The sequence below is a fragment of the Macaca nemestrina genome, chromosome 3 (genome assembly GCF_043159975.1).
Source record: "Macaca nemestrina isolate mMacNem1 chromosome 3, mMacNem.hap1, whole genome shotgun sequence".
Classification (NCBI taxonomy): domain Eukaryota; kingdom Metazoa; phylum Chordata; class Mammalia; order Primates; family Cercopithecidae; genus Macaca; species Macaca nemestrina.
This window is the reverse complement of record NC_092127.1, coordinates 145,012,796-145,038,759: the sequence shown is the minus strand read 5'-3', so window position 1 is coordinate 145,038,759 and position 25,964 is coordinate 145,012,796. Positions and strand designations below refer to the sequence as shown.

The window sequence follows — 25,964 nt, the reverse complement described above, 5'->3', positions numbered from 1 at the left end:
GTTCAAACGATTCTCCTGCCTCAGCCACCGAAGCAGCTGGGATTACAGGTGTGTGCCACCATGCCTGGCTAATTTTTGTATTTTTGGTGAGACGGGGTTTCACCATGTTTGCCAGGCTGGTCTCCAATTCCTGATCTCAGGTGATCTGTCTGCCTTGGCCTCCCAAAGTGCTAGGATTACAGGCGTCAGCCACCGTGCCTGGCCTGTTTTTTAAATTAACAGTGTTTTCTTTGACTATGATATATATTTCAGGTGTTTCTTCTGAGGTTTGTCATTTGATTTTTTTTTTCTTTTTGGTGTCTTTTTTTTTTTTTTTAGACATTTTTGTTGGACTTTAGTGTCATGCTAGGCAAGGCCTCTTTTTCTATCCCCATCCCTAAATGTAAATATTTTATTTTTTTCTGTTACTTTTATATGTTTGTTTTAATGTTTAAATCTTTAATCCACCTGGAATTTGTTTTTGTGCCCTTTGTGAGGTAGGAATTTGCATCTTCCCAAATGGACAGCCAGCTATTTTTGTTTTAAATTACACTTTAAGTTCTGGGGTACATGTGCAGAATGTGCAGTTTTGTAACACAGGTATACACGTGCCATGGTGGTTTGCTGCACCCATCAACCCATCACCTACATTAGGTATTTCTCCTAATGTCATCCCTCCCCTAGCCACCCACACCCCAACAGGCCCTGGTGTGTGATGTTCCCCTTCCTGTGTCCATGTGTTCTCATTGTTCAACTCCCACTTATGAGTGAGAACATGTGGTGTTTGGTTTTCTGTTCTTGTGTTAGTTTGCTGAGAATGATGGTTTCCAGCTTCATCCACATTCTTGTAAAGGACATGAACTGATCCTTTTTTATGGCTGCATAGTATTCCATGGTATACATGTGCCACATTTTCTTTATCCAGTCTATTATTGATGGACATTTGGGTTGGTTCCAAGTCTTTGCTATTGTGAATAGTGCTGCAATAAACATACGTCTGCATGTGTCTTTATAGTAGAATGATTTATAATCCTTTGTGTATATACCCAGTAATGGGATTGCTAGGTCAAATAGTATTTCTAGTTCTAGATCCTTGAGGAATCGCCACACTGTCTTCCGCAATGGTTGAACTAATTTACACTCCCACCAACAGTGTAAAAGCATTCTTATTTTTCCACAACCTCTCCATCTGTTGTTTCCTGACTTTTTAATGATCACCATTCTAACTGGCGTGAGATGGTATCTCATTGGGGTTTTGATTTGCATTTCTCTGTTGACCGTGATGATGAACATTTTTTATATGTCTGTTGGCTGCATAAATGTCTTCTTTTGAGAAGTGTCGGTTCATATCCTTTGCCCACTTTTTGATGGGGTTGTTTGTTTTTTTCTTGTAAATTTGTTTAAGTTCTTTGTAGATTCTGGATATTAGCCCTTGGTCAGTTGGATAGATTGCAAAAATTTTCTCCCATTCTGTAGGTTTTCTTTTCACTCTGATGGTAGTTTCTTTTGCTGTGCAGAAGCTCTTTAGTTTAATTAGATCCCATTTGTCAGTTTTGGCTTTTGTTGCCATTGCTTTTGATGTTTTTAGACAGGAAGTTTTTGCCCATGCCACCTTAGAGGGACGAAGCTGAGTTCAAGTCCTGAATAACCTTGTTAATTTTGTCTCGTTGATCTGTCTGATATTGACAGTGGGATGTTAACGTCTCCCACTATTATTGTGTGGGAGTCTAAGTCTCTTTGTAGGTGTCTAAGAACTTGCTTTATGAATCTGCGTGCTCCTGTATTGGGTGTATATATATTGAGGATAGTTAGCTATTCTTGCTGCATTGATTCCTTTACCATTATGTAGTGGCCTTCTTTGTCTCTTTTGATCTTTGTTGGTTTAAAGTCTGTTTTATCAGAGATTAGGATTGCAACTCCTGCTTTTTTTTTGCTTTCCATTTGCTTGGTAAATATGCCTCCATCCCTTTATTTTGAGCCTATATGTGTCTTTGCATGTGAGCTGGGTCTCCTGAATACAGCACACTGATGGGTCTTGACTGTTTATCCAATTTGCCAGTCCGTGTCTTTTAATTGGGGCATTTAGCCTGTTTACATTTAAGGTTAATATTGTTATATGTGAATTTGATCCTGTCATTATGATGCTAGCTGGTTGTTTTGCCCATTAATTGATGCAGTGTCAATGTTCTTTACAATTTGATATGTTTTTGCAGTGGCTGGTATCGGTTGTTCCTTTCCGTGTTTAGTGCTTCCTTTAGGAGCTCTTGTAAAGCAGGCCTGGAGGTGACAAAATCTCTCAGCATTTGCTTGTCTGTAAAGGATTTTATTTCTACTTCGCTTATGAAGCTTAGTTTGGCTGAATATGAAATTCTGGGTTGAAAATTCTTTTCTTTAAGAATGTTGAATATTGGCCCCTACTCTCTTCTGGCCTGTAGAGTTTCTCCAGAGAGATCTGACGGGCTTCCCTATGTAGATAACTCTACCTTTCTCTCTGGCTGCCCTTAACATTTTTTCCTTCATTTCAACCTTGGTGAATCTGATGATTAGGTGTCTTGGGGTTGCTCTTCTTGGGGAGTATCTTTGTGGTGTTCTCTGTATTTCCTGAATTTGAATGTTGGTCTGTCTTGCTAGGTTGGGGAGGTTCTCCTGGATAATATCCTGAAGAGTGTTTTCCAGCTTGGTTCCATTCTCCTCGTCACTTTCAGGTACACCAATCAAATGTAGATGTGATCTTTTTCACATAGTCCCATATTTCTTGGAGGCTGTGTTCGTTCCTTTTTATTCTTTTTTCTCTAATCTTGTCTTCTCTCTTTATTTCATTAAGTTGATCTTCAGTCTCTGATATCCTTTCTTCCATTTGGTTGATTCAGCTATTGAAACTTATGTATGCTTCATGAAGTTCTTGTGCTGTGTTTTTTAGCTCCTTCAGGTCATTTGTGTTCTTCTCTACACTGATTATTCTAGTTAGCCATTCATCTAACCTTTATTCAAGGTTCTTAGCATCCTTGCATTGGGTTAGAACATTCTCCTTTAGCTCAGAGGAGTTTGTTATTACCCACCTTCTGAAGCCTACTTCTGTCAAACTCATTCTCCATCCAGTTTTGTTCCCTTGCTGGCAAGGAGATGTGATCCTTTGGAGGAGAGGAGGCATTCTGGTTTTTGGAATTTTCAGCCTTTTTGCATTGGCTTCTCCCCATCTTTGTGGATTTGATCTTTGATGTTGGTGACCTTTGGGTGGGGTCTTTGAGTGGACCTGGTATTTCTATTTGTTAGTTTTCCTTCTGACAGTGCCCCCTGCTGCCCATCTGCTGGACTTTGCTGGAGGTCCACTCCCAACCCTGTTTGCCTGGGTATCAACAGCGAAGGTTGCAGAGCAGCAAAGATTGCTGCATGATCTTTCCTCTGGAAGCTTTGTTCCAGAGGGGGGCACCTGTCAGATGCCAGCCAGAGCTCTCCTGTATGAGGTGTCTATTGGCCCCTACTGGGAGATGTCTCCCAGTCAGGATACACGGGGGTCAGGGACCCACTTGAGGAGACAGTCTGACCCTTAGCAGAGCTGGAACGCTGTGCTGGGAGGTCCGCTTCTCTCTTCAGAGCCATCAGACAGGGATGTTTAAGTCTGCTGAAGCTTTGCTCACAGCTGCCCCTTTCCCCAGGTGCTCTGTCCCAGGGAGATAGGGGTTTTATCTGTAAGTCCCTGACTGGGGCTGCTGCCCTTTTTTCAGAGATGCCCTGCCCAGAGAAGGGAAATCTGGCAGTCTGGCCACAGCAGCCTTGCTGAGCTGCCGTGGGCTCTACCCAGTTTGAACTTCCCAGTAGCTTTGTTTACACTGTGAGCATAAAACTGCCTACTCAAGCCTCAGTCATGGCAGGCACTCCTCCCCTCACCAAGCTGGAGCATCCCAGGTTGATCACGGACTGCTGCGGTGTTAGCAGTGAGACTTTCAAGCCACTGGATCTTAGTTTGCTGGGCTCCGTGGAGGTGGGGCCCGCCGAGCCAGACCACTTGGCTCCCTGGCTTCAGCACCCCTTTCCAGTGGAGTGAACGGTTCTGTCTTGCTGGCATTCCAGGTGACACTGGGGTATGGAAAAAAAGAATTCCTGTAGCTAGTTCGGTGTTTGCCTGAATGGCCACCCAGTTTTATGCTTGAAACCCAGGGCCCTCGTGGGGTAGGTGCCAGAGGGAATCTCCTGGTTTGTGGGTTGTGAAAACTGTGGGACAAGCACAGTATCTGTGCCGGAGTTCCTCAGGCTCAGTCTCTCACGGCTTCCGTTAGGTGGGGGAGAAAATTCCCTGAACCCTTGCACTTCCTGGGTGAAGTGATGCCCTGCCCTGCTTCGGCTTGCCCTCTGTGGGCTGCACCCACTGTCCAACCAGTCCCAGTGAGATGAACCAGGTCCCTCAGTTGGAGACGCAGAAATCACCCGCCTTCTGTGTCGATCTCGCTGGGAGCTGTAGACCAGAGCTGTTCCTATTTGGCCATCTTGCCACAGAATCCTATATTTTATATAGGATTTTATATATATTTTTATAAATAAAATATTTTATAACACAAGAATATTCCTTCCCTACTCATTTTTTTTTTTTTTTTTTTTTTTGAGGGATGGGATCTCACTCTGTCGCCCAGGCTGGAGTGCAGTGGGGTTATCATCACTCACTGCAGCCTCGAACTCCTGGCTCCATCCTTCCATCTCAGCCTCCCGAGTAACTGAAATTATAGGCATGAACCACTGCACCTGGCTTCCACAGTAATTTGAAATGCCACTTTTACTATAGGTTAAAGTCCCATATATATATATACACACACATATGGGACTTTATATATTTTGTGTATTGTTCAATATATATATATTGTTCATTGGACTTTAGGGTTGATTTCTATGCTGATTTCTGTGCTAATATCACAATGATTCAGTAATTGTAGCTTAAATGACTTTACATTTAACAATTTGGAGAGAATTAATACATTTACAATATTCAGTCATTGAGTCTCCCCATCTAGAAACATGAGTTTTTCTGTTTATTCTACCGACTTCCTATGAACTTTTTCATAAAGGCTTGACAAATTTTTGTTACGTTTATTCTGGGATATTTTGGCTGTTCTTGTTAATGGAATTTGTTCTCCATAATGTTTTCAAACTGGCTAATTTTGGCATGTAGAAAATCTATTAGCTATATTTAATTATTTGCATATAGTCCCTGCTCTATTATATTTTAATTTCCTTAAGGCCAGGGGCTTCCCACAGAGCACAAAGAGCTTTGCTCAGCATGAACATGACATAGGATACTATTGCTGACTGTCTTATTAGACTTTTTCGCTATGCTTAGCAACCAGTGGAAGAAACCTCAGGTAACAACATTTGTGGAAACTGGATAATGATTCAAGGTAGCGTAGTAAGAAGACACTGAAGGGACTTTGGCATCAGGCAGACCTGGATTTGAATCCTTGCTTTGTGTCTCTGAATTACAGTTTGTTCCTTAGACTCATCTCTGTGCCTAATTCATAAAATGAGCTAAGGCATATAAAGCATAAAGCGTATAGTGACTGGCCCCTAGTAGGTGTCCATAATGGGGGTAGCCATAACAGATGGCAGTTATGATCATGATGATTTCATATTGTCCTGTAACCAAATCTATCCATTAAGATGCACATTCATTTTTTTTTAAATTTCTTCCTTTTTTTTGGCAAAGGGGGGCTGTAAATCTCACTCTATCACCCGGGCTGAAGTGCAGTGGCATGATCTTGGCTCACTGCAACTTCTCCTCTTGGGCTCAAGTGATCCTCTCACCTCAGTCTCTCTCCCAAGTAGCTGGGATTACAGGTATGCACCATCACACCAGGATAATTTTTTGTATTTTTAGTAGAGATGGGGTTTTGCCATGTTGGCCAGGCTTGTCTCAAACTCCTGACCTCAAGTAATGTGCCTGCCTCGGCCTCCCAAATTGCTGGGATTACAGGCGTGCACCACCATGCCTGGCTAATTTTTGAATTCTTTTTCTAGAGATAGGATTTCATCATGGTGCCTAGGCTGGCCTCGATCTCCTGGGCTCAAGCAGTCCTCCTGCCTCAGCCTCTCAGAGTGCTGGGATTACAAGCATGAGCCATGGCGCCCGACCCACACGTGGGTCTATATTTACAAAACTTTATAGAAGGCATATTAATGTAAATAATAAAAAAATCTATAAAGAGAGTTATTTAAAGTGTTGGGTGTGTGTGTGGGGAAGGGCGCGTGTGAGATGGGCTGGTCAGGAACACTACAAACCTGTGATTACAGAGTGGATGTGTCCAATATTTCCTTTGATCTTCAGAAACACCATATATCCCAGATCCGAAAACAGTCATTTGCTACCTGAACTTTCTGCACCAGCTACCAATTGTGAAACAATATAATGGACTTCTGTTCTTTGCCAAACTCATGGTGAAAACATTCACATAAAGCCATTAGTCCTCTCTGTCTCTGTTTCTTTCGATGAGGTCTCTGTCACCCAGGCTGAAGTGCAGTGGTGCGATCTCAGCTCACTGCAACCTCTGCCTCCCTGGTTCAAGCGATTCTCCTGCCTCAGCCTCCTGAGTAGCTGGGACTACAGGCATGCGCCACCATACCTGGCTAATTTTGGGGGTATTACTATTATTATTATTTTTGTAGAGATGGGGTTTCACCATGTTGCCCAGACTGGTCTCAAACTCCTCAGCTCAAGCTATCCTCCTGTCTCAGCCTCCAGTGCTGGGATTATAGGTGTGAGCCACTGCGCCGAGCCCAAGACGAATGTTTAAGGAAGTACAGCCTGGACTATGTGAGGTGCCTCTTTATACATTTAGAGGACATGTTTGAGTCATCATTTAAGGTGTATGTTACAGAAATTTTCTAAAATTCTTGCTTTTGAAAAATGTGTTATATGTCAGTCTCCCCTCGCTAGCTTGTACATTTGCAGAAAGTGGGGACCATATATTACCAAATCTTTTTAATCCTCAGTACCACACAGTTGTGGAAACAAATTAAGTGGCTGCATTTCATAGTATGAAATACAATAATTTATTTAATCATTCCCCTCCTATCGCCACTTTTAAAAAATAATACAAAAGAGGTTGAATTCTCATTTTTTGCTAAGAAGTATAGCCGTATTTAAGACAGCACGTACAAGTGGCAAACACCACTGAAGGCCACCCAAATGTGGGCATTGTACTATCCTGTAGTTGGTGCTTAATGTAGTTGGCACATGAGAGCCAGCAGAGGGAGCACAGAGCACAGCTTTGAGGGAGAAAGCAGCCTACAGTTGTGCTAGGGAAGAATTGAAAAGGCCACTCAGGGCTTTTACAGGGGAAGGAAATGAGAGCTGGGAAGAAGGTCATTTCTCATCTTCATTCTTGTCTGCCTTGCTCTCTTTTGTATCTCATTCAGGCTCAGACAGGCCTGTCCTTATCTTTTGTCCCCTGCACTGCAGCTTTCCACAGCACATCCCTGTCCTTTAGTTAATTACACAAGAAGACCCACAAGTGCCATCATGTTTTCCATGCCAGTTTCTCTTTGGGCCATCTCAGTTACTTAGCTCAGATGCAGCAGGTGAGTATTGGTGAAATCTCAGAAAAACACTGAGGAACCGAGGAGCCTTGATTACACATCTGTACTGAATAAAGCCATGTGGGGACCTGAAGGATGGGAGAGAGGACTGGGCTTAGCTCATCTCTGCACTAGGATTTAAAGAGGCAAACGAAGGCTGGCCAGGGGAGTGTTGTAGGGAGTGGGGTTTCTGGAGAGAGGAAGGAATACCACTTCCTGTTATACTGTCTCGCATAAGCAGATCTATGGCAGGGCACAGAACCACATGTGACATATCCCCAGCCACAAAGAAGCCAATGTAGGCTGGAGTTTCTCAGCTTTTCCTGTGCAATATTAGAGTGTTAATAGGTATTGTGTAAGAATAAGATTTATAATCAAATATGTGTGTGGATTAAAAAAATTAAACAGTTTTCTCTACTGTGGGAGTTCTTAGATCCTTTATTGGGCACATTAATATAGTTTGTGAATTTCTGATAGAAGGGGCTATGCTATGTGGGCCTTCCCAACTTATGTGGACTGAATTTATTTTATTTTAGAGACAAGGTCTCACTGTCTTGCCCACACTTGAACTCCAGTGCTCAAGCAATTCTCCCACCTTAGTTTTTGAGTAGTTTGGACTGTAGGTGCATCCCATCATGTCTGGCTTAATTTTTATGAGATAAGTATTCTATGAATTACATTTTGGAAAGTGTTGAAACAGATTTGCCTGATGTTTAGGAAATTAGGTAATTAAACCGTGAAATACAGCCATAACACTTTCAAAACGGCACTGTTTTCTAATGTCTCCTGTGGCTTTTCATTCCCCGGGAGGTGTGGAAGGGTAGGGTGGTGAAGAGAGGCATATCAGAATCCTGAGTGGGGCTTTTTGAAATCTCTCCCCCTCAGTTATTTCAATAACATTCTTACTATCTCTTCCCTACATTTGAGGACCTTTTGAATAGTGAGCCACTGCTATTATTGGAAATGCTTGCATCTCTCAGGTGTGTTGGAGGAGAGAAAGCAGGTACAAACCATTGTTCTGCAAGTTGAGTCAAAAATTCTCTACATGGCTGGGCATGGTGGCTCATGCCTATAATCCCAGCACTTCGGGAGGCTGAGTTGGGAGGATCGCTTGAGCCCAGGAGTTCAAGATCAGCCTGGGCAACATAATGAGATCCCATCTCAAAAAACAATACAAAACAAAACAACAAACCCAAATTCTCTATATGTCGTTTAAGGTTTTCTATTGTATTCTCCAACTCCAGTGTCTTCCTTACTTTAACCTTCTTCTCCTCGCCACATTAACCACTACCATAGCCAATTTAGTTTACTCACTTACGTGAGATTATATTATGCCAGTTACAGACTGGAAGCTTCTGGTTATGCAATCTTTCCCATGTTCTCCTAATTCTTTTCCCATCTTTCAACATCTAGCTTAAGTCTTACTTCCTTCTGAGGTCTCTGGTAATCTACTAGCCTACATTACCTAATTTTTACATTATTGGTTTCTTTCATTAATTGCATACAGCTGATTCTTTGTTATCAAATTTATTTGGTTTCAAAAGTTTATAAAGTTGATTGAAATGTAGAGCACATTTCTCTGCAGCAATATTGTAGCTAAATCAAGGCACATTCGCAATAAAAATAGTAGAAAGCAATCTCTAGCAATTAAACAAATCAGAACTCTAGTAATTAAACAAAACAGGGAATCAATAAGACTGAATTAGCTCATTCTCATTTATCTTGGGGTGCTGGTTTTTAAGGAAGAGTAGGTTTAATTAAAAGAGGATGAAGAGGTATTGGAAATTCATGGATATTCTGAATGGGCCTTATGGGGCAATTTCACAGAAGACATGGGCTCTTTGTTATGTCTTCATTATTTTGCAACCTATAGCCCTCCATTTCCATGATGCCGATATCTAGCTACTAGTGCTTTTGTACTTAGCCACAATTTGGATTATTTTTGGCTTAAAAAAGATTGTGGGAGAATGTCAGCAAAAATAGCAGAGTAAGGGCCTCTCAAAAATTTCCCTTCCATAAGAGCAATGAAAAAACTGGTAAAATTATTCAGAATTAACATTTTCAGAACTCCAGAAATTAACCAACAGCTTGTAGCAAACCAGGGATCATTTATTTAAGAAAACTGGCTGCATCTCAGTAAGAGCAGTGAAGTCTGTGGCATTTTTAACTAACCCTAGTCGCACCTTCCACTTTCCAGCTATGCAATAGCCTTAAAAAGTAGCAATCCATATTTTTGGGGGCAGCCACCAGAGTGGATCTATAACTCTTTCAAAGCCTTGTTCTCCAAGAATTGTCATACACCTTGTCTGATGGTTCCCTAGAAGACTCCACCTATAAGGCTGACCCAGAACTCACTCAGTGTTAAGTCCCTTTCTGCCCTGGGGAGCATTGTGAAAAACAATTGTAGGCAAGTGTTTTAACTTTGCCTACAAAGTTGCCTGAGGTGATGGACAATAGTTGGGGCAAAACAGATTCATGAAAAGCTTAAAAGGACTAACTGGAGAATGAAATATGCATAGGGGCTTTGCAAAGCTTTAATATATTCCTGGTAATCTGGAAGGTCATTTACATGGAAGGGCTGTAAGCATGCTTAGAAAAGAACTGAGAAGGCTCTAAGCTAAGCTCTTACCTCTGTTTTATCTTGAGATTCTGTACAAGCAGGAAGTGAAGGCTAAGGTGGAGTTATAAAATACTCTAGTTTTAAAGGTATGCCCCAGTACCCACACAAAGTCACTCAGAAAACTCTGGGAGATGTATTGGTTCCAGATGTAAGGAAATCTCTGTTTAATCATTAATTTGTCAAAAGTTAACCAAGTAGAGACGGGAACATGGCAATGATTACAGACTTTACATAATTAGTTCAGAATAGTCACTGAAACAAACAACAAGAAATTCTGCAGATGATGAGGGAAGGATCTGATTGTAAGAGTTGTCACATTATATTATTGTTTTTTTATTTTTAATTTAATTTTTTTTTTTTTGAGATGGAGTCTCTGTTGCCCAGGCTGGAGTGCAATGACGTGATCTTGGCTCACTGCAACCTCCATCTCCTGGATTCAAGTGATTCTCCTGCCTCATCCTCCTGAGTAGCTGGGATTACAGGCACTCGCCATTATGCCCAGCTAATTTTTGTATTTTTGTAGAGATGGGGTTTCACCATGTTGGCCAGGCTGGTCTTGAACTCCTGACCTCAGGTGATCTGCCCTGCTTGGCCTCCCAAAGTGCTGGGATTACAGGCATGAGCCACTGTGCCTGGCCAACAGTATCTATTATTTTAAATGTCCAGTTTTCAACAAAAAATGAGTGTGATGAGTGTGCTTTACTAAGTTTTGAACTTATTTGGGGTCCATTACTCTTTCTTATTTCCTGTTTTTCCCTTTTGGTATGGGAATGTCTGTCCTATGCCTGTCCTATCATTGTATTTTGGAAGCGCATAACTTTTTTAGTTTTACAGGTTCATAGCTGGAGAGGAATTTTGCATCAGGAAGACTTGTCACTTGTCTCACCGTTATCTGCTTTAAATTTTTTTTTTTTTTTTTGAGACAGTCTCACTCTGTCACCCAGGCTGGAGTACAGTTGCATGATCACAGCTTACTGCAGCCTCGACTTCCTGGGCTCAATCGATCCTCCTGTCTCAGCCTCCTGAATAGCTGGGAGTACAGGCATGTGCCACCACACATGGCTAATTTTTGTAGTTTTTGTAGAGATGGGGTTTTGCCATGTTGCCCAGGCTGGTCTCAAACTCCTGTGCTCAAGGAATCCTCCTGCCTCAGTCTCCCAAAGTGCTGAGATTACAGGCATAAGCCACTGCACCTGGCCTGATTTAAATATTTAAGTGAGACGTTGGACCTTAGACTTTAGAGTTGATGCTGAAATGAGTTATGATTTTGGGGACTGTTGAAATAGAATGAATGTATTTGGCATGTGAGAAGGACATGAATTTTGGGGGGCCTGGAGTAAAATGCTGTGGATTGAATATATGTATCCCCACAAAATTTCATATGTTGAAACCCTATTCCCCAATATTATGGTATTTGGAGATAAGCCTTTGGGAGGTGAGCAGGTCATGAGGTTGGTGCCCTCATGCTGAGATTAAAATGCTCTTTTTTTTTTGAGATGGAGTCTTGCTCTGTCACCCAGGCTGGAGTACAGTGCATAATCTCGGCTCACTGCAAACTCCGCCTCCTGGGTTCACACCATTCTCCTGCCTCAGCGTCCCGAGTACCTGGGACTACAGGTGCCCGCCACCACGCCTGGCTAATTTTTTGTATTTTTTAGTAGAGATGGGGCTTTACCGTGTTAACCAGGATTGTCTCGATCTCCTGACCTCGTGATCCACCTGCCTCGGCCTCCCAAAGTGCTGGGATTACAGGCGTGAGCCACCGCGCCTGACCAAAATGCTCTTATAAGAAGAGACATAAGGGAATTTACTTCTTCCCCCTCTACTGTATTAGGATACAATGAGTAGACGGTGGTCTACAAACCAGGAAGAGCCCCTTTCCAGACACTGGATCTGCTGGTACTTTAATCTTGGACTTCCCAGCTCCCAGAACTGTAAGAAATACACGTTTGTTGTTTAAGCCACCTAGGCTATAGTATTTTTGTTATAGCAGCTGGAACTAAAAAAGAGTCCTTTAGGTTGAATTGAAAGAACCCTATACAGTAACTCAAATCTATATGAAGAAATAACACCAGTAAAGTAATCATGTAGGCAAATATTAAAGGCATATAAATGTATTTGTTGTTTATTATTGATCTTTTTTTCTTATATCTGACTTAGAAGACAATTACATGGGGCAATAACTATAAATCTGTATTGATGAGCACATAATAGTAATAGCATAGAGGAGTTGAACTATTTAGAGCATTTAAAAGTTAAACCACTGGGCCAGGTGCGGTGGCTTGTGCCTGTAATTCCAGCACTTTGGTAGGCCAAGGTGGGTGGGTCATTTGAGGTCAGGAGTCTGAGACCTGCCTGGCCAACATGGTGAAACCCACCTCTACTAAAAATACAAAAAGTAGCCGAGTGTGGTGGTAGGCACCTGTAGTCCCAGCTACTTGGGAGGCTGAGGCAGGAGAATCACTTGAGCCCAGGAGGCAGAGGTTGTAGTGAGCCGAGACTGCACCACTGCACTCCAGCCTGGGTGACAGAGTTAGAGTCCATCTCAAAAAAAATTATATATATATGTATACCATTGAAATTAAGTTGGTATTAATCAGAACTAGATCATTATAAACTAAGATGTTAATGGCAACTCCCAGGGCAGCCAGTAAGAAAATAACTCAAAAATATATAATAAAAGAATTGACAAGGAATTAAAATGGTACATGAGAAAATATTTAACACAAAAGAAGGCAATATTAGGGGACTTGAGGAACAAAAAAGACAGGTAGAAAACAGCAAAATGGCTGACATATATCTCACCTTATCAGTAATTAAATTAAATATAAATGGTTTATGCTCTCTGTTTAAAAGCAGAGACTGGCAGAATGAATAAAAAAATGATCCAACTGTATGCCATCTACAAAAGACTCACTTTAGATTCCAAGACACAAGTAAATTGAAAGTAAAGGACGGAAAAAGATGTGCCATGCAAATAGTAACCAAAGAGATGGAGTAGCTATACCAATATGAGACAAATAGATTTTAAGACAAAAAAAGTCACTAGAGACAAACAAGACATTTTGTTGTGCTTAAAAGGTCAATCTGTCAGGAAGACAAATTTATAAACATATATGCACCTAACAACAGAGTCCCCCATTATGAGAAGTGAAAACTCAGAGTTGAATAAAAAAAATTAAAAATTAAAAAACAGTAGTTGGGACTCCACTTTCAGAAGGAGAGAGAACAACCAGGCAAAAAATAAACAAAAGAAATAGAAGACTATAAAGCAATGATGCCTAATAAATAACCATAGGACATTCCAACAGCAGAATGCACAATACTTTCATGTACCCATAGAATATCCTATGAGGTAGACCATATATTAGGCCACAAAAGAAGCCTCAGTAAATTTAAAGGGATTGAAATTATTACAAAATGTGTTATCCAACCACAATTCAATGACATTTGAAATCAGTAGCAGAAGGAATTTCGGGAAATTCAACATATGTGAAAATTAAAAAACATACTCCTAAATAACTGAGAAGTCAAAGAAGAAATCACAAGAGAAATTCAGTCACACTTGGAAGCGAATAAAAATGAAAACACAACATGCCAAAATATAGAATGCAGCTAAAATAGTACTTAGAGGGAATTTATAGAAATATAAATTTGAAATTCAAATTCTATCAATTAAACAATCAATAACTCTTTAGATTTAGTAGAAAATCCTAAAGAATCCACTAAAAATCTGTTAGAACTAGCAAACTATTTCAGCAAGATTGCAGGATACAAGATCAACATACAAAGGTCAATATACAAAGATTATAGTTTTAGACACTTGCAATGAGCAATCCAAAAATAAAATTAAAAAACAATTCCATTTATGATGTTATCAAAAATAATTAAAAGAATAGGAATAAATTTAACAAAAGAAGTACAAACCTTATGGTCTGAAAACTAGAAAATATATTTGAAAGGAATTAAAGAAGATCTAAATAGAAGAAATCCTATGTATATGGATTGGAAGACTGAACGTTGTTAAGATGACAGTACGCCCCCAATTAATCTACAGATATGATACAATTCCTATTAGAATCCCAGTTGACTTCTTTATAGAAACTGTCAAGTTGATTCTAAAATATGTCGAGAGATATTAATAGCCAAAACAATCATGAAAAGGAAGAACAAAGTACAATAGCTCACACTTCCCAATTTCAAAACCTACTACAAAGCAATGGTTATCAAGACAGCATAGTACTGGCATAAGAATAGACATGTAGATCAATGGAGTAGAACCGAGAGTACAGACATCGGTCCTACATTTATGGTCCACTGAGTTTTGACAAGAGTGCCATGATTATCCATTGGGGAAAGAAGAGTCCCTCCAACAAATGTTGCTGGGACACCCGGATAGTTATAAACAAAAGAATGAAGTTTACACTGTGTAAAAAACTAACTTAAAATAGATGAAAGACCTAAATGTAATAGTTACAACTATAAGACTCTTAGAAGAAAACACAGCTGATAGGTAAATCTTCATGACCTTGGATTTGGCAAAGCATTCTTAGACACGATACCAAAAGCATAAGTAACAAAAGGAAAGATAGATAAATTGGACTTAATCAAAATTAAAAACTTTTGTTCCTCAAAGGACACCAACTAGGAAGTGAAAGGCAACCCACAGAATGGGGGAAATATTTGCAAGTCGTATATCTGATAAGGGACATGTACCTAGAATATATAAAGAACTCTTACAACTCAGTAATAAAAGACAAGTAACTCAATTAAGAAATCGGACCTAAATAGGCATCTCTCCAAAGAAGATCTACAAATGTCCAATAAACACATGAAAAGATGCTCAGCATTATTAGTTATCAGAGAAATGCAAACCAAAATCTTTTTAAGATATCACTTTAAACCCAGTAGGATGGCTTGAATCAAAAAGCCAGATAATAACAAGTATCTTTGAGGTTGTGGAGAAATCAGAACCTTTATATACTGCTGTTGGGAATGTAAAATGGTACAACTGCTGGCAGTTCCTCAGATGATTAAACATAGAGTTACCAGGTGACCCAGGAGCTCCACCCAAGAGAAATGAAAACACATATCCACATAAAAACTTGTACATAAAATTTTACATTATTTTTAGTTGACACATAATAATTGTACATATTTATGGGGTAGTGCGAGATTTCAATACATGTATACAATATATGTGCAATGATCAAATCAGGGTAATTAGCGTGTCCATCACCTCAAACATTTATTATTTCTTTGTGTTGGAAACATTCAAAATCCTCTCTTCTAGCTATTTGAAAATAAGCAACAAAGTATTGTGAACTATAGTCACCCTACAGTGCTATAGGACACTAAAACCTATTCCTCCTATGTTGCCGTACTTTCGTATCCATTAACCAATCTCTCCTTATTCCCCTCTCTTCCCACATTTTTAGCCTGAGTAATCACTATTGTACTCCTTATTTCTATATGAACTTTTTAAAGATTCCATCCAACCCCATTGGAAATGAGGAAAAACAAACAAACAAAAAAAATTAAGATTCCATATGAGTGACAATATGTGTGACTTATCTTTTTTGCCTGGTTTATTTCACTTACTAACATAATCGTGGCTATACTAATTTATGTTCCCACCAACAGTATATAAGAACTCCCTTTTCTCCACATCCTTTCTGGCATTTACTATTTTTTGTCTTTTTGATAATTGCCATTCTAACTAGGGTGAGATGATATCTCATTGCGGTTTTGATTTGCATTTCCCTGATAAGTGATGTTGAGCATTTTTTCATATGCTTCTTGACCATTTGTATATCTTTTTTGAGAAATGTTCAGATCCTTTAAAAAATCAGATTACTATTATTTTTTTGTTGAGTTGTTTGAATTCCTTGTGTATTCTGCATATTAATTCTTTGTTGGATGAATAGTTTGCAGATAATTTCTCCCATTCTGTAGGTGGACTATTCATTCTGTTGATGGTTTCCTTTGCTGTGCAGAAGCTTTTTAGTTTGACAGAATTTCATTTATCTATTTTTACTTTTGTTGTCTGTACTTTTGAGGTCTTATCCATAAAATCTTTGCCCAGATGAAGGTCCTGAAACATTTTCCGTTATCTTCTGGTAGTTTCTTAGTTTTGATCTTACATTAAAGTCTTTAATCCATTTTTAGTTGCTTTTTGTATATAGTGAGAGATAGGGGTCTAGTTTCATTTCTCTGCATCTGGATATCTAGTTTTCTCAGCACTATTTGTTAAAGAGACTGTTCTTTCCCCAAAGTATGTTTTTGTTGCTTTTGTTGAAAATCAGTTGGCTGTAAATATTTGGATTTATTTCTGGGCTCTCTATTCTGTTCCATTGGTCTGTGTGTCTGTTTTTATGTCAGTACCATGCCATTTTGATTATTATAGTTTTGTACCATATCTTGAAGTCAGGTAGTATGATGCCTCCAGCTTTGTTCTTTTTGCTCAGGAGTGGTTTAGCTATTCAGGGTCCTTGGTGGTTCCATATAAATTTTAAGATTGTATCTTCTTGTATGTGAATTTTTATAGCAGCATTATTAATAATAGCTGAAAGATAGAAACAACTCAAATGTCTATCAGCTGACAAATGGATAAATAAAATGTACTACATACTATAATGGAACATTATTAAATCATAAAAAGAAATAAAGTACAGATAAATGCTACAACTTGCGTAAACCTTGAAAATATGCTAAGTGAAAGAATCCAGTCACAAAAGTCTACATATTACAGGATTTTATTTATAAGAAAGTCCAGAATAGGGAAATATATGAAGACAGAATGCAGAATAGTGATTGCTTTGGGCTGCAGGAGAGATAGCAGCCCCAAGGGAGGGTTATAACTAAAAGACATGTCACCTTTTTTGAAGTGATGAAACTGTTCTAAAATTGGTGATGGTTGCACATATCTGTGAATTAAATCTGTTGTATACTCTAAATAGGTGAATTGTATGATATTAAGTTATAGCTCAGTAAAGCTGTTTTTGTTTTTTTTTTTTAAGATATCAAATCTACAATCTCATCTTCCATCTTAAAGTAGAAAAAGAAGAACAAGGCCGGGTGCGATGGCTCACGCTTGTAATCCCAGCACTTTGGGAGGCTGAGGTGGGTGGATTACTTGAGGTCAGGAGTTTGAGACCAGCCTGGCCAACATGGTGAAACCCCTTCTCTACTAAATGTACAAAAATTAGCCAGGTGTGGTGGTGCACTCCTGTAATCCCAGCTGCTTGGGAGGCTGAGGCAGGAGAATTGCTTGAACCCAGGAGGGAGGCAGAAGTTGCAGAAAGCCAAGATCTCCACTGCACTCCAGCCTGGGTGACAGTGTGAGACTCCATTTCCAAAAAAAAAAAAAAGAAAAAAGAAAAAAAAAAAGAAAAAGAACAACAAATGAAACCCAACATAAACAGAAAGAAAAAAACTAGAGTGGCGATAATGAAATAGAGAATAGAAAAACCGTAAAGAAAATCAACAAAGCTCAGGCACAGTGGCTCGCACCTGTAATCCCAGCACTTTGGGAGGCTGAGGCGGATGGATCACAAGGTCAGGAGATTGAGACCATCCTGAACAACACGGTAAAACCCCATCTCTACTAAAATACCAAAAAAAAAAAAAAAAAAAAAAAAATTAGCTGGGCATGGTGGTGCACGCCTGTAGTCCCAGCTACTCGAGAGGCTGAGGTGGGAATAATTTGGACCTGGGAGACAGAGGTTGCAGTGAGCCGAGATCGTGGCACTGCACTCCAGCCTGGCAACAGAGCAAGACTCCATCTCAAAAAAAAAAAAAAAAAAAATCAACAAAACTAGATGCTGGTTCTTAGAAAATACCAACAAAATTGAATGAAAAAGTAACTGATAGGAAGTCAAATAAGAATAATAAGAATTATTATTCTTTAGAGACATGGTCTTATTTTATTGCTTAGACTGGAGTGCAATTGTGCAATCATAGTTCACTGCAGCCTTGAACTCCTGGGCTCAAATGATCCTCCCACCTCAGCTTCCTGAATACCTGGGACTATAGGTGTGTATCACCACACTTGGCTAATTTTTAAATTTTTGGTAGAGATTGGGTCTTGCTATGTTGTCCAGGCTAGTCTCGAACTCCAGATCTTCAGCAGTCCTCATGCTTCAGCCTCCCAAAGTGCTGGTATTATAGGTGTGAGCCACTGTACCTGACCAAATAATTATTTGTGTATTTGGGAAACTGGATTTGAGACCTAAATCTGCTACTACATTTCTGATGTGAGTTTGAGAATTTCCCTTAACCTTCTTAGGTTTCACTTCCTTATCTTTAAAATTAAAGTGATTCATATGGATTCAATAAAATCTATTTCAACAAATTTAGCATTTGCAAGTTCCTACCATTAAGAAGATATAATTCCTGTTGTGTCAGATGTGAAATTATTCTGTTTTGCAAACTGACCTAAGCCAATTTGGCTATTGTCAACAGACAGATTCTCTCAGTAAATGTTGGTACCTGTGATCATTAGGGGTGGATGGAAGCTGTATCTCCTTTGCTACAACCTTGCTACCCAGAGCTATTTTTTGATAAAACCTAGCTTTGAATCAAATTTTGCCTCAGATACAATATCTATTGTTCCGCAAGCACAAAAACAATTATATAGCCAGTACATATAAACACAGTGAAGTCCTCATTCTCTCTCCTTTTAGGTTTCTGAGCAAGATGCTTGCATGAAAGATTCAATCTAATGCCAATGCAAAAATATTGTGAAAGCAGCAGGATCAGCTAGGCTTCCAGTTGGGTAAGGCAATCAAATTCTTTGTTTTGATGTAGGTAGGGGGAATCATAGCATTGAATGCACTTCTATTTCTAGAGTCAACTCTAAAGATGTTAAGCTGCTAGTCTTGGCTGATTCTTATATCCCATTCATCAAAGGGCAGAAGTGTCTGCACAATTTGTTAAGCTAACTACACATCAAGAATATCACTCATTTCACCAATGAAACGTTATATCTAACCTTGTGTCAGCTATCTGTTGCCACAATGATACTGTATAACAAACAACCAGAAAGCCTTAGTGCATAAAAAATAAAGTTTATTGCTCAAGTGCTTGAGTTCAGTGGAGGGTCAGTTAAGCAGCTCATCTGATCTTGCCTGAGTTTGCCTATATATTTGGGGGTCAGTTGGCTGTTGGCTGGGGCTACTGGGGCAGCATAGTTTTGTTCCATGTGCCTGTCATCCTCCAGAAGACTATGCAGGGCATGTTCTCATGGTGATAACAGAGATGCAAGACCAAATAAGCTCAATCAGCAAGCTCTTTCCAAGTGTGTGCTGATGTCACATCTGCTAACATCCTATTGGCCAAAGTAAATTACATGACTGGGCTAGAGTTAAGGGGTGGGCAAACACACTCTCCATAGTGGGAGGGCACTGGTGTTCTCACTGTGTTATTCTTCTCTGTAATGTTGCTTGTTTCTGTTTTTGAATTAGGTATAGAATTAAAAAAACCCAAGATAAAAGCGGTGAATATCATGTTGCTTTCATTTTACGAGGTCTGTGGCTGTGAATTAACACATGCCATGAGTTCATATGTCAGAAAACTGCTTTAGTGTTGTGTTCTAGTCATTAGTGTCCATGGAGGAAATATTTATCTACTGTTACACATCTTTATCAGCAGTGTTAGATACCATGGTTTAAATGGTACTGGAAAATGGTTTTTTAATCTGGCTTATCTTTTGAGGCTCTCAGTCTTCAAATAGTGAGTCTTGCTGGGGTCTATTAACTAGGCCAAATCAAGAACCCTTCGCTAACCTGTGAAGCTGGAGAATAGAAATGGAGAAAGTTGAACATCATATAAGCTAATTTTTGTATTGTCCACTTGGTGGTAGAATTGTTTTCAGATAGTGTGAAGAGTAATGAGCCAAGTAAAAGAGAAATAGAATTTTATGAATTCTAAGCCAGGAGAAAAATGCAGCATGTGTTTTAAATAGGTATTCTAATCAGCATTATTACTTTTACTAAAGTACAAAAGATAGTGTAATCCAGGGTAGGTGAGTTTATGTAATAAGTTTTAAATGTGTTTAATTTTTTTTTAAGGAGTAGCGATAATTCTATTTCCCAACACATCAAATGAAGCTACTTGCTTACTGGTTAGAGTTCAGTGCTCAGAAATATAGATTTTAGAGATTATCTTAATTTGGGTATTCCTTAGCACTATTTAATCTTTTTTTTCTCCTTTTAAAATTAGAAAAGTTCTTGTATGAAATAACACTACTCTTACAACGTTATATAAGTCCTTCGCACTCAAAGTATGCTGGGAGTTCAAGATCAGCCTGGGCAATATGGCGAAACCCTGTCTCTACCAAAAATAAAATAAAATAAAATAAAAATTAGCCAGGCATGGTGGTGCACACCTGAGGCAGGAGGATTGATTGAGCCTGGGAGGTCGAGGCTGTAGTGAGCCATGATCATGCCATTGCACTCCAGCCTGGGTGACAGAACAAGACCCTGTCTCAACAAAACCTCCAAAACAAAAAACAAAAAACAAAGTGTGGTCAGCAACATTGGTATCACTTGGGAGCTTGTTAAAAACATGGGGAATCTTGGCCTTCACTCCACACCTACTGAAACAGACTGAAATTTAACAAGGATGATCCCCAGGTGACTCGAGTATAGTTTTACATGCACTGTTCTCCACTGGTGGAATGCAAACAGTGGATGATGAGGTACAAAGGGAAGAAAAGTGGGACAGATATCAGGACTGGAACCATTTAACAGGTATTCATGGATCTGTTCTGAACTTTCAATCGCCCATGCTCCAGCACTGGAGATTGTGTTTAAGAAGCCACCTGTAGTTCTTTTAGATTCTAAAAGAAAGAAGGCAGAGTGTGTCACTAATTCATCAACTTACCAATCAATCATCAAAATACAGGAGATTCTGTTTTGGCCTAGCCAGCCACTGATAGTGTGACATTTGATAGGGCATTAATCTCTAAGTCTTTAGCATCCTTATCTGGAAGCAATGAGATGGTTGGGCAAGTTCATCCCTTTCAGCTTTTTGGAAGATGCTATGCTTTTAGGCAGAGTTGATAGTCAACGGGTAAACACAGATGGCCCTGTCCCCATCTTTAGATTGGGTTTTGTTTGGAGTGGCTGGTGCCGGTGACCTACTGGTAGTTAGGTGGTTTGAATATTTTTCCAAACAATGATTATAGGGGAACTTTCCAGGTGCAGTGGCTCTGCCTGTAAGCCTAGCACTTTGGGAGGCCAAGATGGGAGGATTGTTTGAGCCCTGAAGTTTGAGACCAGCCTGGGAAACATAGCAAGACTCTGTCTCTATCAAAAAAATTTTTTCAGGCTTGGTGCAGTGGCTCACACTTGTAATTTCAGCCCTTTGGGAGGCTGAGGTGGGCAAATCACTTGAGCCCAGGAGTTTGAGATCAGCCTGGGCAACATGGTGAAATCCCATCTCCACTAAAAACACAAAAATTAGGCAGGTGTGATGGCATGTGTCTGGAAACCCAGCAACTCGGGAGGCTGAAATGAGGGGATTGCTTAAGCCTGGGAGGTCGAGGCTGCAGTGAGCTGTGATCATGCCACTGCACATCAGCCTGGGCGACAGCGAGGCTCTGTCTAAAAACATCTTTTTTTCTAAATTAAAAAAATAATTATAGCGGAGCTAAGTGTCAGGGACTGTTAGGGACTAAGTAGTACCATCATAGGTTCTAGAGTACTTGCTTGTCTTGGACTCAGATACATGTCTATGTAGAACTGAGGTATCAGAAAGTTGAATTAGGCAGAGCAGAGAAGGGAAGGTACATAGGCTTTAGTGTCAGTCTTGGGTTTCTATGCTAGTTCTGTTGTTTGCTAGTTACATGGTTTTGAGTACATTACCTAAAATCATGTAGTATCTTTTTTTAGGCTATAACATGAGATTAACATAACAATAACATGTACTTCCAAGTAAAATTGCAAGGAATTAATAAGAGAATTTATGTAGAGGGTCTCACAAGTGGTGGATGCTCAGTAGATGTTAGTTTCCTTTTCACTTGTGTGTCCATACCCAAATAGCTTGTATGTAGAGCTTTACTTCTGCAAACTTCTATAAGGTGATGCAGCAAATGAACAAAGACACCAGGTACCTTAATAAATTACAAAAAAAAAGCATAACTAATCGTTAGAGCAATTCTAGTTGGTGTGGAGGGAGGTTATACATCCACCTGAAACTCTTGCCAAAATGAAAGTTGGACTTTCTTCGTTCAGCCAGTGATCTTTCAACATTTTTGCTTGCAAGCTCTCTTCAAGCATTTTGAAAAAAACAAACACAAAAATAGCTATGTATTCCACATACATCTTAAAGTTGACATCTAAAATTTGTCATCATAAGTTTTTGCAAAGGATGTGATTTCTGGCATAATATAAATATTACCATTTGACAATAAAACTATTGTTTATCTATCATAGATTAGAATATTTAAAGTAAGAAGCACCCTGGGTACTCATCTACAAGGTGGACCATTCTGAAATTTTACAGTTCTTAGTGAGAAACAGCTTGGTGAGGACTTGCTTTCCCCAGCATCTCATTCTGTGCCTGGGTGCTCCTATAGCTTTATTTCAAGGAAGAGAAGGTGAAAAGTTACATATTTATTCCTGACAGTTCAACATTGCATCTTTGAATAAAAGCTGGGGTTGGCGAACTCTTCTATTTTTTTGAGGAGGAGTCTCGCTTTTGTCACCCAGGCTGGAGTGCAATGGCGCGATCTCAGCTTACTGCAACCTCCGCCTGTCGGGTTCAAGCGATTCTCCTGCCTCAGCCTCCCGAGTAGCTAGGATTACAGGTGCCTGCCACCACACCCGGCTAATTTTTTTGTATTTTTAGTAGAGACGGGGTTTCACCATGTTGGCCAGGCTGGTCTCAAACTCCTGACCTCAGATGATCTGCCTGCCTCTGCCTCACAAAGTGCTGGGATTACAGGTGTAAGCCACTGCACTCGGCTGGCAAACTTTTTCTTAAAGGACAAAATAGTACACACTTTAGGCTTTGAGGGTCATACAGTCTCTGTTGTAATTAATCAGCTCTCCCATTGCAGTTTGAATGCGGCCACAGGCAATACATAAATGAACGAACAGGCCTGTGTTCCAATAAAACTACATACTCTTTTAGCAGTCACTCCTCATCTCCCTCATCACACTCATAACCCCCATCTCCCATCCTCTGCCCCCATCCCTAGGCAACCACTTATCTACTTTCTGTCTCTGTGGATTTGCCTATGCTGGACTTTTGGAAACCTACTTAGAACTCACTCTGGTGATTTTGTAAAAACCCAATTCTCTATATTAAATCTGTTTTTGCTTAAAATGCCTTGAGCGGTTTCTGTTTCTTGTACTGAACCCTAACTGGTTCAGAGTTAAAGGAGAAAAACGAAGAATTTTCAACTTTTAAAGAAGAGCTATGTTTTTGTTTTTTTTCTTCGAGAGGGAGTCTTGCTCTGTTGCCCAGGCTGGAGTGCAGTGGCATGATCTTGGCTCACTGCAACCTCTGCTTCCTGGGTTGAAGTGATTATCCTGCCTCATCCTCCTGAGTAGCTGGGATTACAGGCATGTGCCACCACTCCCAGCTAATATTTATTTATTTATTTATTTATTTATTTATTTATTTATTTTTGAGATGGAGTCTCCCTCTGTCACCCAGACTGGAGTGCAGTGGTGTGATCTTGGCTCACTGCAACCTTCACCTCCCAGGTTCAAGCTATTTTCCTGCCTCAGCTTCCTGAGTAGCTGGGATTATAGGCATGTGCCATGAAGCCCAGCTAATTTTTGTATTTTTAGTAAAGACGGGGTTTCACCGTGTTGATCAGGCTGGTCTCGAACACCTGACCTTGTGATCCACCCACCTCAGCCTCCCAAAGTGCTGGGATTACAGGCGTGAGCCACCGTGCCCAGCCTAATTTTTGTATTTTTAGTAGAGATTGGGTTTCACCACATTGGCCAGGCTGGTCTTGAACTCCCAGCCTCAAGTGATCTGCCCGCTTCAGCCTCCCAAAGTGCTGGGATTATAGGTGTGAGCCACTGCGCCTGGCCAAGAGCTTGTTTTTTAAATGAGTGATAATGAGTCTCAAATCGCTACATTTAGATTCAAGTGTATACATGTTAAGACACCAATACTTACAGCACACCAAAAATTATCCTTTTAAACTAATTATATTTACAATAAAAATTTAGATGTTTCACTTAAAACTATGCAGAAGAGCACTAAAGTCATAATGGCAAGATAAATAGTTTTGCAAATTTCTGAGAGGTGAAATGCACGTGCAGGAGTCTGAAGGCTTGCTTCAGGCTGCACATGATTGTCTCCAGAATGTTCTTGGAACCTAAGCCTTTGACTTTATACTTTCTGGCTTCATTCTTTAAAATATGTCTATTAGCATTACAAGTCATTTTTGTTTGATTCCTCAAAACACCATGTATTTATTTAAAACTTTCTAACAATACGGACATGATGGTTCTACCTTTAACTACACTTTCTAGGGGTCACTGTAATTAACATATTTTATCCTTTGAGATCTTTCTCTGAGACAGGAGCTGTAAGGGAAACTTACTCTGTATAGTAGATGACTTCTTGAGGTGTCTCCTAGGATCTAAGATCTACATATAAAATTAGTGTATTTCTTTGAAAGCCTAGCACAGTGCCCTACCCGTGGTACTGAAATCAATCTTTGTTGATACTCTCCTCTAATTAAAATGATTCAGAGCCTTGCCAAGGAGTTAAAAAGTAGATCATTTAAGACATGAGTCTGAACTGCACATCTTTGTAAGATCCTCTGCACAGCCAGTGCTTTTTTTTTTTTTTGGTAATTAAATACTTTATTCACTTTTTAAAGAATGTGGATACCTATAACAAAGAAATAACAAATGTCTTTTTTGTCAAGGGTTATTTTTGTGATGTGAACAAAATGAGGTGATTCTTTATGCTATATCATATTCAGTAAAAATAATACTGATAATACCTGAATTTATAATTGTTTTATTAAGTGCTTTATATTTTACTTCATAGGACTTTGAAATGTATCTTATTTGATCCTAGTAAGGCAGATTTAATAAGGTTATGCCCATTTTAGAGATGAGTAAATAGAGGCTAACAGAGGTTCATCAACTTGTGAAGGTCCCACCGTTAGTGGTAGAGCTTCAACAAAAACATTTTGACCTTAATGTTCTTTTCCCTGTGAATACACATAACATTGTCTAGCAATTGCCTTTATTAAATGATAATTGGGTAAGATGACTTTGGGGGACAATTTTGAGACAGTTGGCATATGCCTCTGCAATTTTTGCTTATTATTGCATCACTTTCTCATTTTGGAAGTCAAATGGTACTTTAGCACAGTTACTATAACTCAATAAATTAGTTGTGGCCTGATGAGGGTGCTCTTATTCAATGTATGATTTGAGAATTGATGTTCAATCTAGTTTATAACATCACATATTGCTTAAGTAAATGAGTGTGTGAGTATATTTATCTTGGACCAAATAGAGTATTTTAGTTTAGATCTTCCCCCCTTTTCTTACCTGTGCAAAGAACTGGAATCTCAACTTTCCCCCCTTATTCTGAAGACACCGCAGTGTGGATTTAAAACAATAAAGAACCTTCCAAAGATCAGATTGATTTAACTCTGATTCTGGAGGGAGAGTATGGGAATACGGGAAGGGAGGCTGGATCTGTCCAGCACTGAGGATGGTCAGCAGCTGAGGAAACTCCTTTAAAAAGCCCTTCTGACCCTCTTCTCCCAACCCCAGTCCTAGCAGTCCAGGCATCACGTAAGTAGGATTCCTTT

General features: G+C 39.7%; 1 long non-coding RNA gene across 3 annotated transcripts in view; it reads left to right on the top strand.

Annotated features, from left to right (window-relative positions):
• Positions 1-25,964, top strand: part of LOC139362412 (uncharacterized) — a 48,922-nt gene that overhangs the window by 5,566 nt on the left and 17,392 nt on the right. For all 3 annotated transcript variants that reach the window (XR_011621279.1, XR_011621278.1, XR_011621280.1), the window contains exon 2: positions 18,844-18,935. This is a non-coding gene — a long non-coding RNA (uncharacterized lncRNA). The remainder of the gene's footprint in view (positions 1-18,843; positions 18,936-25,964) is intronic.